The sequence below is a fragment of the Typopeltis vanoorti genome, chromosome 2 (assembly GCF_054136105.1).
Source record: "Typopeltis vanoorti isolate ZY-2024b chromosome 2, IOZ_Tvanoo_1.0, whole genome shotgun sequence".
Classification (NCBI taxonomy): Eukaryota; Metazoa; Arthropoda; class Arachnida; order Uropygi; family Thelyphonidae; genus Typopeltis; species Typopeltis vanoorti.
Window position 1 is genome coordinate 91,745,001 of NC_143550.1, and position 12,122 is coordinate 91,757,122.

The following is a 12,122-nucleotide window of genomic DNA, read 5'->3' on the forward strand; positions in this document are numbered from 1 at the left end:
CCATCTCCTTCAAAGTAGTCCCCTTAGGTATGTATACAGTGATCTTGTGGTTTTCCATGATTCCATGCATCTCTCAATTCAAATGCGACTATGTTGAGCACCTACTGTGATTCTGCCTGGATGTCCTCAATTGTGTCAAAACGATAGCCTTTCATCTTGGGAAATAGGAAAAAGTCACACGGGGACAAAGTCAGGTGAATGAGGGGGGGGGGGGGATGAGGAAAGATGGTAATGTTTTTAGAAGCTAGGAACTGTCAAAACAAGTGATGTGTGGGCCGTCATCATTTTTGCAATTATCTTGACATTTGTGTCAAATGCTCTCCCTTAATCACTTCAAAACCTCACAGTAAAAACTGCTGCTGACAGTTTTACGGGAGGGGGAAATTCCTTGAAGACAATGTGTTGGATGTCAAAAAACCTAAACGCTAACTTGACATTGTTGTAAACTTGATGTGCTTTTTTTGGCCAAAGTGAATTTGGCAACTTCCATTTGGTTATGACCTTAGAGATGGAGTTATCTCTGGTTCAATCTTTGAGCTTCCTACAGACAGCAACATGATGTTCTTTACAAACATCATGGATAGTTCGCCGACGATCTGCAGGAGAGTTTCGCACACGTTGGCAATGTTTTTTGGTGTTGCGTTCATTAACAATTCAAAACACTCATCACTGTTGACAGACATTCATTCATCCATAAAGCATTTATACAACAAAGAAGTTTTGCTTTGGCTCATAGCATCACCACTAAATGCTTCCTTAAGCATTTTGGAGGATTTCTGAGTTTTTTTTTTTTTTTTTTGAGGTTGAAGCAAAATTATATACAGATTTTTTGCTTCTGAAAATCTGTCCTTTCAGTTTGAGAAGAAAATAACCAAACCAATAAAACATGATGTTACAAAAATACACGTAACCCAAGAACACAGCTTCTCAGCTTGCCGTTTGTCAGCATACTGATTCACAAAGGTACTAGTTGCACTACAGCTGGTTAACATGCGCTATTCAAATTCACCTTTGGGCAGCATCTTGTAATCTTTGTCCTTCATCATTTGGTTTTGGCTTAAAGTAAAAAATAAATAAAAAAACTCTGTAACACAGCGTCTCCTCATAAGTTCCACTTCCCATGTTTTCATCCATTTTTGTCTCACTCAAACCTAAAATATCTAATTTCCTATCAGTTATAACATCCACTAACTCCTCCACTTTACCTGCCGGTATCAAATATGTTCAGCATCCATATTCTCAGTTTCCTTTCCAATACAGGTCATTTACCATTTTTATATCCATTTGGTTTTGATTTATTTGTTTCTTTTTCGATATGGACGGTTGTGTGGTTAAATCAAACACCACTTTTGTCTCATAATTAGGAAACATGATTTGAAATGCCATCAAACAACTTGAAATTAATAATGAATTTATTTAAGAAGTAATATCATCTGCATAAAGTAGAGAGACCAGTTTAATACCTTCAAATTTGATATTAGGCTCGATTCAATTTTCATTCACTTTTTGATTCAATGATGAAAAGAGCATAAACTGTGTACAACCTCATTTTACACCTGATTTTACATCATATAATCTTCCTGTGCTTTCTTCAATTCTAATTGGCTAACTTGCAACTTAAGGGCAGACATATATTACTTTATATAACATCCCATTTACACCATATAATTGTAGAATTTTGAACAGATTTTCCCTTAGCCCCTTGTTGTATGCTTTTTTTCAGATCTATAAAACTTAAGTATGGATCCTTGTTATATTCCCATGATTTCTTAACTGTCTGTCTTAAAGTGAACATATGATCCTGACAATACCTACTTGGCCTGCTACCAGCTTGGTCTCATCCAAGTTTCTTTTCCACACTTTTTCTTAGACTTCTGAAATATGGGTGCAAAAATTTTATTGGGAAAAGTCAACAGAGAAATTCCTCTGCAATTCACATATTGTTTTATTTCCCTTTTTTTCCTGATGGACTATAAGATATCTACTTTAGTCATCCAGAATTAGACCTTCTGACCAGGCCTGTTGAACTGTAGCGCATTTAATTTAAGCCCTGTTTTTACACCTCCATATTTAAGCATTTCTGGTCGAACATCATCTACTCCAACTGCTTTTCCACATTTCAGGATTTTGACAACTTTTTCTAACTCAAGCGCTGAGTTGTTATTATTATTATGACAGTATAATTTGTATACTTAATGCCACCCTTCCCCTTTGTGAAGAGGACAATTTTCCCTCCTTTTACAAGACTCAGGTTAAACATATGTGCCAAGGATGCTGTTAATTCCTTAGAGTATTCTTTCAAGACATGCAGTGATATATTTTCAAGTCCAGTTTACCTATTTAGGTTTACTTAATTCCTCATATAGCTCCTGCTCTCTTACCAACAGTTCTTCTACTGTTGTCATTAACAATCTTCCCATAGTCATTCTTTCTTCTACTTGCACATATTGAAAGAACTCACTACAATTTTCTTGGCTTGTTTGGATGATTTCTGCTTATACTGCACTTTTGTTGCCTTTACTGTGTTACTTTCCTAGCCTGATCTTTGTACTCTTCATGCAACTGATTATTACCAATGTTCATCCTGTGTTATCTCTACTGTGCCTTATTCTTCCAGATTTGATGCTTAATCCCTTCATTCGTCTCTATTCTCCACTCTTATGATATGCATTCTTCATTGCATTTCTCTTGTACATTATCTATCATGGTTCCATCACTACCAGTTTAATTTAGCAAGGTTTCAAAATAATAACTCTAGCCATCAAATAATCGTTATCTTCAGTTCATATATCTCTTTATCATCTCTGATGCCTTTTACAATACTCTTTCCTCCATTTCTAAGCTTTCTCAATAGTCTCAAGAACATTTTGCAACTTTCATGATATATATATATACCTTTTGTATTCTTACCAAAGTCTTACCATGACTTGTTTAGCTACTTATAAACACAGTTTAACATTTTTAAACATTTTTCTAGGTATTATTTCAAGGTTACTGCTAATTTACTAGTTCAATATGCCTCTAACTTCTTGAGTTTAGATAGCAATCCTTGCAAATAACTTAACGACATGCCTCCCTGGCTAAATAAATTAAGGTTTCAAAATTTATATATTTGAATATATATTTCACCTTTGAGAGCTGTTCAACTTTGATTCTTTATATAACTTTTTTACATATTTCTATTTGTAATACAATATTTCATTTTATTGTGCTGAAAATTAAATGGTTTTAACTTCAAAGTCGATAATACTTTTCTTATAGCACATGTCTTCTGTCCATATGAATTTGTGCACACCTTCATGAAACACGATATCAATGATGACTAGTCGAATCTTGATCAGAAATCTAGCAGGCATTAACATTATTATTAGCTTTTCTCTAAATTTTTCCAAAATAATGCTAGATGTCTGATGTTTATTGTCTGCTCTGTTTAAATCACCAATAAGGACTAACTCTAACAGATAAACTTGGGTGTTGATGGGTATTCATGACTCATTTATAATGGTATTAATGACACCAAAGAAATAATTTTATAAAAAGATGTTTTATGAACTTGCATAATATTTCATTGGATTTCAAATCAGCATCATCAGAGCATAACACAGCATGTATATGCAACAGTGAGTATGTGAAACAATACAATCATACCAGACAAAATATTTAAAGTCCTATTTAGGCAAACTCTAATGTAAAAAAAAAAAAAAAAAAATTAGATGGAAGAAAACAATGTGCTATTTAGAAGTCAGTCATTACAGATCCAAAAGATTATTTTTTGAGTCAGCCATGGCTATGAAGAATTCTCCAAACCTGAACAAATATGGTTGCATTAATTTGCCAAAAATTTGGGAGACTATAATCTTAAGAGTAACGCCCACATAGCTGTAATTTCTTTTCTTTTTTTTTCCGTTTAAGCCAATAAAAAATAGTTTGGCTAAGTCCCAAACTGTACAGTGATATTTTCACTGTATGTAACCTGAGTTAAGTAAGTGATGACCTGGTTCATAATGTGAATAAATATAGGTTGATTGGAATTATTCCATTACTATGAAATATAGCACATTACGTATGCTAAGTGCATGTGTCCTCCAAGAAGTCTGTTTTGTAAATAAAAAAAACTCAATAAAAGTTACTATGTTTTACTCTCTCATTATTTTATCTTTATCTGCAACTCCTGCTTAATGACACCATTCATCTATCTAACTCCTACTGATTTATCTTCCAGACTCTGTATACATCAGATACCTGCCTTCTTTAAGTACACAGCCCATTTGCTGCCAACATCTCTCCTCTCCAAATTTCTATGCCACGGCATTGCTGAAGGCTGACTCCTCAACTTGTTACAATCACCTGGTTTGTAATTCCACCCATATATCCCTTCTTATCAGAAAATTTTGCATGTCTGACAATCTTCCAGGCCAAGACCGCATTATCACTTTCCCCAAGCAGAGGTAGCATAGCAAGATTGGTTAGTATTAAGGTCCCTGATGCTATGATAAGGTCTAGCAATCTTGAACCTCATGTCCTCTCCATTACATGCTGTCTCAGGTAATTATCAAGACTATTCCTCCTACAAATCAATGTTACTATACTTGAAATCCCCCATAATAATTACTCAACCTGCACTCATCGTGCTAATTTTTCAATGAATGTCATCTACATTGTCCCTTATACTTCCTGGATTATAGCAGCAACCAATTATCAATTTTTTCCTGATGGCCTATCTCACCCCCAAATACTCTAATGAACTGTCCCCTGCATCCCTATCTTTCTGATGTATACTTCTACTCTTTCTGGTTTCAATTTTTCTGCTATTATTACCCCCCCCCTGCATCCAGTTCTTTCTGTTCTCTCAGAAGATACCATATCCTCTGCATTCTATTCCAATATCATCCTGAGTCAACCAAGTCTCACTATAAATTAAAGATACCAAGAAATTATATTCTTAGCTTAATCTTTTGACTAAGTGTAAGCAAACAAAGTCGTGAAGTAACTTTCACGACTCTTCATAGTCATTAGCCTTGTATATAGAGGCTAATGACCTCACCAAGAATATAATTTCTTGGCATCTTTCATTTATAGTATAAACAAGTTAAAAAACTTTCAAACATCTATCACTAATCCAGAGTATTTTAGTAATAAGGTGTGACACCATTTGACCACTTGTATATAGAAATATGACTTCTGCATTATTTCAATTTTGGTATCGCTTCTTGGTCTGGCTCCCATTGATGAGACTTCAATTGCAGACTGATCACACATGTGCAGACCTTCTCCGTTACTACTTGGATTTTCATCTTTCCGTTTGGAGTTAATGATTATACAGGTCCAAAAGCTGAGATTGTTCCTGAATACTATAACACTCTGTGCTTAACTCTAAGACTGCTAAAGCACTCTGGAATTGACATTCTTTCCATTAAGAAAAGAAAAATTTGGTATAAAGAAATCTTTAATCTCGTTTGCCACGAAGTTCCACAGTTGGGTACGTACAACAATATTTTGTTTCATGACTTGATGATGTTCCAAAAGTATCCTAACAGGAGGAATCTTGCTTGGAGAATTGCATATGGCTGCCTTCCAGTCAATACCATGAAATGGAGGAACTTCAACATCGGAGAACCAATCTGTGACCTCTGTTACCAATTGGAAACAGTACAACATGCATTCTACAGCTGCCCTCTTGCCCTGTGTATTTGGAACAGATTGTGTAATGTGCTAGGTATTTCATTACTGACAACAGAACAGGATTTTTTTTTGCAGTACCCACCAGCTGTCAGCAATTGAAGAGAATTTTGCTTTTTATAATTAATGAATTAAAATACCATTTATGGAAGGTTACAAAGAAACATGGATTTGAAAATTCATTTTAGAAATTATGGACTTTATACCCGTGTTATAAATAACAATTTTAATTTCCCGACGTTTCAAGTGCATATTAAGGTCATCATCTGGAGTATATACAAATATACAAGGACAAGCTGAGTTACATTTCACACAGTAAACTAAAGAAACAATGATTTGATTTGATCACCGGTTATTCTACTGGCTTTTTTTTTTTACTAGAAGTCGTGCCAGTAGAATAACCAGTTTCTTTAGCTTACTGTGTGAAATGTAACTCAGCTTGTCTTTGTATATTTGTATATACTCCAGATGATGACCTTAATATGAAGGTCAAAACGTCAAGAAATTAAAATTGTTATTTATAACATGGGTGTAAAGGCCATAATTTCTAAAACGAATGCTCATCACCGTGCAATGCTAAAAGGAAATAAATGGATTTGAAAACCAGCAATATGACATTTAAATGCTTTATAATATTTGTATTGTGGGAATTTTATTGTTCAGTCAGATGCTTTTTTTAATTTAGAAAGAGCATTTTAGAAAATATCAAATTTATCACTGGATGGTGCAGACCACCCACATTATGCAATATTCACCAGGGGGAGATAAAATTCTGTCTATTCTTGCTATGAGAGGTTTTTTAAATAGTTTCATCCTCTTAATTCAATGTGGTCTTACAGTCAATTGCAGGGATGACTAGAAAGCAATCTCAGGCAGAGAAGGCCAACTCAAGGCAGTTAACCCAGATGGGGGTAATCACCTGAGTATTAGTCATCTTTGTGGTTTAGTTTCAACTGGACTTTTGGTTGTTCATCTATATGAAATTGGTAGCCTTTGGCTATATGATGATATAAAAGAACTGAGGCATTTTCTCTATCACTCATGCTATATATCTGTCTTTCTTTCTCCTAATACTATCAGGCTCTCTTGCACCCCTATACTAACTACTCTAGGTCTATGATGAGTAACCCTTTACTTTTTCACCTCAATAAAGGTCAAAACCAGTCTGGGTAGTGTCCCCTTCCCATAATGCATAGCATTATATATATGTCTGTAAGGAAATGTGCTCTGTATCATGGGGCACTAAGGCAAGTGATGTGAAGTCATTAGCCTCTATATACGAGTTACCCAGTCATGAAGTTACTTCACGTGCAAACTTTATTTGCTTACACGTGGATTAAAGATTAAACCAAGAATATAATTTCTTGGCATCTATAATTTATAGTTTAACCAAGTGGAAAAACTCTTGACAAGTCGCAGTAATTACTATAACTTGTGGACGAGCTAAGCTCAACGTTGAAAACTCTTCGTCTTTATTCCGAATACTTTTGGCATTTATATATATGAACTGCAATATATTCTTCATCTCACAAGTATCTTTTCACCATGTGTTACTTGGTACACTAAAGATAAAAACCTTGGGAGCTAGATTTAGCATCACGTGATCAATCTCCAACATACTACCCTCTAGGTTACACGACCCCCCCCCCACACACACACAGCTGCTCCACCACTAATCATCATAATTTTCATGACTCTGCACTTCGTAACTCCTACTGAAGAATACAGAGTGTACACACTGGACCTCTCTAGTTTCAAAGAATGTTAAAAAATCAAGAGACAAGACCAGAGACAAGTTTTATCGAGAATTTTTTTTTATACAAAAACTCGGTGATTTTGATACTATGGTCCACACACACTTAAGTAGTAGTAACATGTTGAAACTAGGGAGGTCCAATGTGGACACCCTGTTCTTTCTGAACACTTCTGCATCTGAATTCAAATGCAAGTCATCCACCTTATATAAATCATTCTTTCCATCAAACTCACCCCATATGATTTTTCCTGCACAATCTGTTTACAAATCATTTGTGATCATAGCTCTATGTCTCAGCTTGCCTTGATCGTACTGTGGCAACAGCTTCAGAACTTTTACCTTCTCGTTCTTCTTTTTCATATGCAGTAGCAACTGATGTGTTCTCACATATTGCACTTTTTGTCTGCTAAATCATTCATGCCAGCCAAAATAAGCATCTCTTTCACCTTTACATCCTGCATCCTTATGGCATCACTAACATCTTTAATATTGGCACCAGAAAACATGATTTTGTCACATTATCCTTAATCACTGTTATCAATGAATTATTATACAAAATTCTTATTATTCTGATGTTTTCACGTTTTCATACTATGCTTTCTCTCCACCTTGCATCCCTGAATTCTTACACTTTTGTGTCATACTATTGCTCAATCTCACATTCTGTTTTGTGGAGAACTAAATGTAAGTGTACTATATTTTTCATTATCATGTGGTCATTCTCTTCTTTTTCCACCATTTCATTCCTGTAGCCACTCTTACCAAATGGAACATCAACCTCGCCATATATAATAATTGCTTTTCATGCATTTCATCTTTCAACTCACTGATATCATTCTACTTACTCTCCTTACATTTCAGACATTCACTCTCAAAACACTAATGACAAAATTCCTTCTTTTTAGTTCTCCTTCCATAAATCACTCATTTAAAAAGTGCATACATTTCACACACGTTGCAGGGAACAAAATCATGCACACTGAAATCCCCCCACATTGGTTTATTCATCGGTACCATGACAAGCAATATAGCATACAATAAAGCAAAAATAAAAGTTTTAAAAACAACACATTTGTTATTATCCTAAGACCCTATGGACCCAAAGACTCATCTTTGGGTCCATAGGATCTTATCATCTAGGAGGCTCCTTTGTCATATACACAGCTCATCATATCTCTCCTTAAATACATTCAAATTCTCTGCAGCCACAACACTCTCAGGCAAGGCATTCCAATCATTCACAACTCTGTATGCAAAAAAACCTGTTTCTCACTCCTTTATTCACATCTGCCTTATACAGTTTCCAGGGATGACCTCTTCTTCTCCCCTGATCTCCCACCATTTTATGAAAAATATCTTCGACATTGATCCTGTAACAACCCCTTACCGACTTTTACCTCTATCATATCACACCTCTTCCTCCCATCCACTACTCTGTAAATTGCATGGTCTCAAACCTTTCATCATATTCAACATTCCAGAGAACAAAAACAACATTAGTCAATCGTCTCAGGACTTTCCAACATCTCTTCTTCCTTTTGAAAAACCAGGTGACCAAATCTATGCACAATAGTCCATTTGTGACCTAATCAGAGCCTTATACAGTGGAACAAGAATCTCCTTACTTCTACAAGTCAGTGTCCTCTGCATCATTCCCAGAATTCGTTGTGTTGTCTTCACAATTTTGGCAATGTGTCCTCTAAATTTTAGATCCTTACTCACTATCACACAAAGATCTCTTATTTCCTCCAACAATATATCCACACCAAGCATAAATTCTACATCCATGTTTGTTTCCCAAAATTTAAAACATTATATTTTGCAATATTGAAGTCTTCTTGTAAAGTCACAACATCTCCTCTACTCCTCATAGTTTGTCCCAACTTTGCATCATCTGCAAACAAATGAATATTCTCATTCAAATCTTTCCCAATATCATTAATGTACAGGTTAAACAGTAATGGCCCTAAAACAGACATTTGAGGCACACCACTAGTGACATTCCTCTTCTGGTCTATTGCCCTCTCCCATAGAAAACTTACCGATACGTATCAGATAGCCAATCTCTTATCCAGTACACTAGTCTAATATCAAACCCCATCAGCTCTAGCTTGACTATCAACTTATCATGTGATAATCTATCCAACACCTTTGCAAAATTTATATATACTACTGTGTATCCATCTCCTCTGTCCAAGGAAGCTGTCACCTTATTGTAATAAATAAGCAGATTACTAAAACATGACCTTGTTGTAGTAAATCCTGCTGTCCATCCGAGATAACAGAATTGTTGTCAACCCAATTCTGGATCCTGGTTCTCACAGCCTCACAAACTCTTTAATCGCAATAACTGACACACAGATAGGCCTATAATTTGATGCTTGAGTTCTGTGATTTCCCTTATGAAGTGGCACAATTTTGCCTTTCTTCCATTCCTTTGGAACTTGGCCCAGTCATACACTGGGTCAAGTTCCAAATATTAGACATATTAAATTCATATTAAACAAATAAAGCAAGGCAGATGCCAACTCCCTGACACATTCCTTCAAATATGTGGTTATATAGTATCAAGTCCCACAGCCATATTAACATCACAATTGCTCAATTCCCCATATACCTCTTGCTCACTTGCAGTCAGTCCCTGCTCCTGATCATCAACTACTCTCAAACTTACCATGATGTCACATTCACAAGAATGAAAGACCTTTATGAGCTGCTCATTAAATATCTCAACTATATCTTCTGCAGCAGCTGTCTTATACCATTTTATCCAATCAATGTCATCCTTCCATAATTATTCATTTTTTGCAAGCAACATACTGAAATTATTCCCTAGGATTCTTTTTGACATCATTAAGTGACTGCTGCTCATAATGAACTTTTGCTACCCTTACCAACCAAGTCACTCTCCTTGCTTGTTCTATGTAATCTACACGAAATTGATTATTAGCACTCCTCTTATGTTGCCTCCATAATGCCTATTTGGTCTGTATTGCATACTTAGTCTCTACATTCATCCATTTCACACCTACTTTATTTAACCTTCAGACCCTCAGAATTTAGACATTGCTTCCACTAGATAGTTCTTGAATATCACCCAAGCTATGCTACCCCTACAAGTTACCTCCTGAGCTTCTCATAATCACCAGCCTCGTAGATCCATATATACCTTTTCCTCAAAGAGGTCCTCACACTGCTGGTAACCACCCAAGAGCAATCACTTCATGGTCACTCTCACCAACTTTGCACCTTATTTATAATTGCATCCTCTGAGCAGATCAAATCCAATACCTCAATCCTTGTGTGCTCTCTATTACATATTGCCTCAGGTAGTTGTCCCTCAAAAACTCAAGAAACTCATTTTATTTATTTCCAGTTGCTATCTCATCATCCCAGTCTATATTGCCATAATTAAAATTAAACATAATGATCACCCTTTTCTTATTTGCTTGGATAATTTGATTATACATTTCATGGTCACTACCATCCACATTGTCAGGTCTATAACTATATCGACTAAGTATTTCATTCTATTCACCTCTATCTCGCACCACATTGCCTCAAAACTGCTGGTAGTATTTCCCTCTCACATCTCTACCTTGTATGGACATAATTCCTTCTCTATCATCAATAACATTCCCCCTTCCTTTTTACCCTTTCTATCTTCAGAAAACACATCATACCCTTCTATCTCTATTCCTGTCAGGATATCATCCTCATCCAACCATATCACACTTATTCCAACAATTCTTGGGTGAACAGGTTCAACTAATGCAACAATTTCATTCACTTTGTTTCTTACGCTTTTAGCATATGCATACAAACATAACAGCTCATTCTTGAATCTATAGCTAATTCTACTAATATCACTTATTTGATGCGACTTCTCCATCTTAACTTGAGCCATTTCTTTTTCTCCTTATCCATCTTCGAACCTTTTTCAGATCTAACTGTTTTCTCTTGATCCCAGGTCACCCCTTCCCTTTTTGTCTACATATATATTCACATTCTCTTGGAACATCAACTTTTCTCACATTGTGTTCCCCTGTCCACCCTTAGCCTCCATATTTCCCTATTTGTTTTGCACACTTGTTCTCTCATTCTCTATACTCATGCTATCCAATTCTTAATTCATAACCACCACTTCAATCTCTCCTTTCTTACACTCCTGCTCTTTCATGTTGCTTCTTACTTGATCAAATTCATTTTCTGAACTCATTTCTCTACTTTCCAGCAGCAGTCTCTCCAAATGACTCACACCAAAACCATTCAAATGCAGTCCATTCTTTAGTCTTATAGTTTAATTCATCCTTCAAACTCATTTCACGCATTAAAAAACTGCACTCCTTTCTCCCACACACATTTCTGCTAATATTATTATTCACAATCTTCACTCTCTGCCTCATTTCATCACTGTCATACCTCAGCAACACACTGACTACCTTTCCTATCACACTATTATCTTTCATCCTTCTCAACAGCCTTCTGATATCCAATGTTACGTATTCCTTGTTCCCAGTCAAGTCAAGTCATTTGTCCCTATTACCAGTACCAACACTTTTGCTCATTTACTCTTCATATCCAATGCCTCAATCACTATTCATTTTACCTCCAGGAAAACAAACCTTACTTTTTTTGTTTACCACATTTAAGCACACAGCACTTACAATTAAACAAAAAAAAAAAA

The 12,122-nt window shown here is 35.7% G+C and overlaps 1 protein-coding gene across 1 annotated transcript in view; it reads right to left on the reverse strand.

Moving 5' to 3' along the window:
• The window catches only part of Itpr (Inositol 1,4,5,-trisphosphate receptor), a 1,112,489-nt gene that overhangs the window by 567,471 nt on the left and 532,896 nt on the right, over positions 1 to 12,122 (reverse strand). The gene's annotated exons all lie outside the window — the stretch shown is intronic.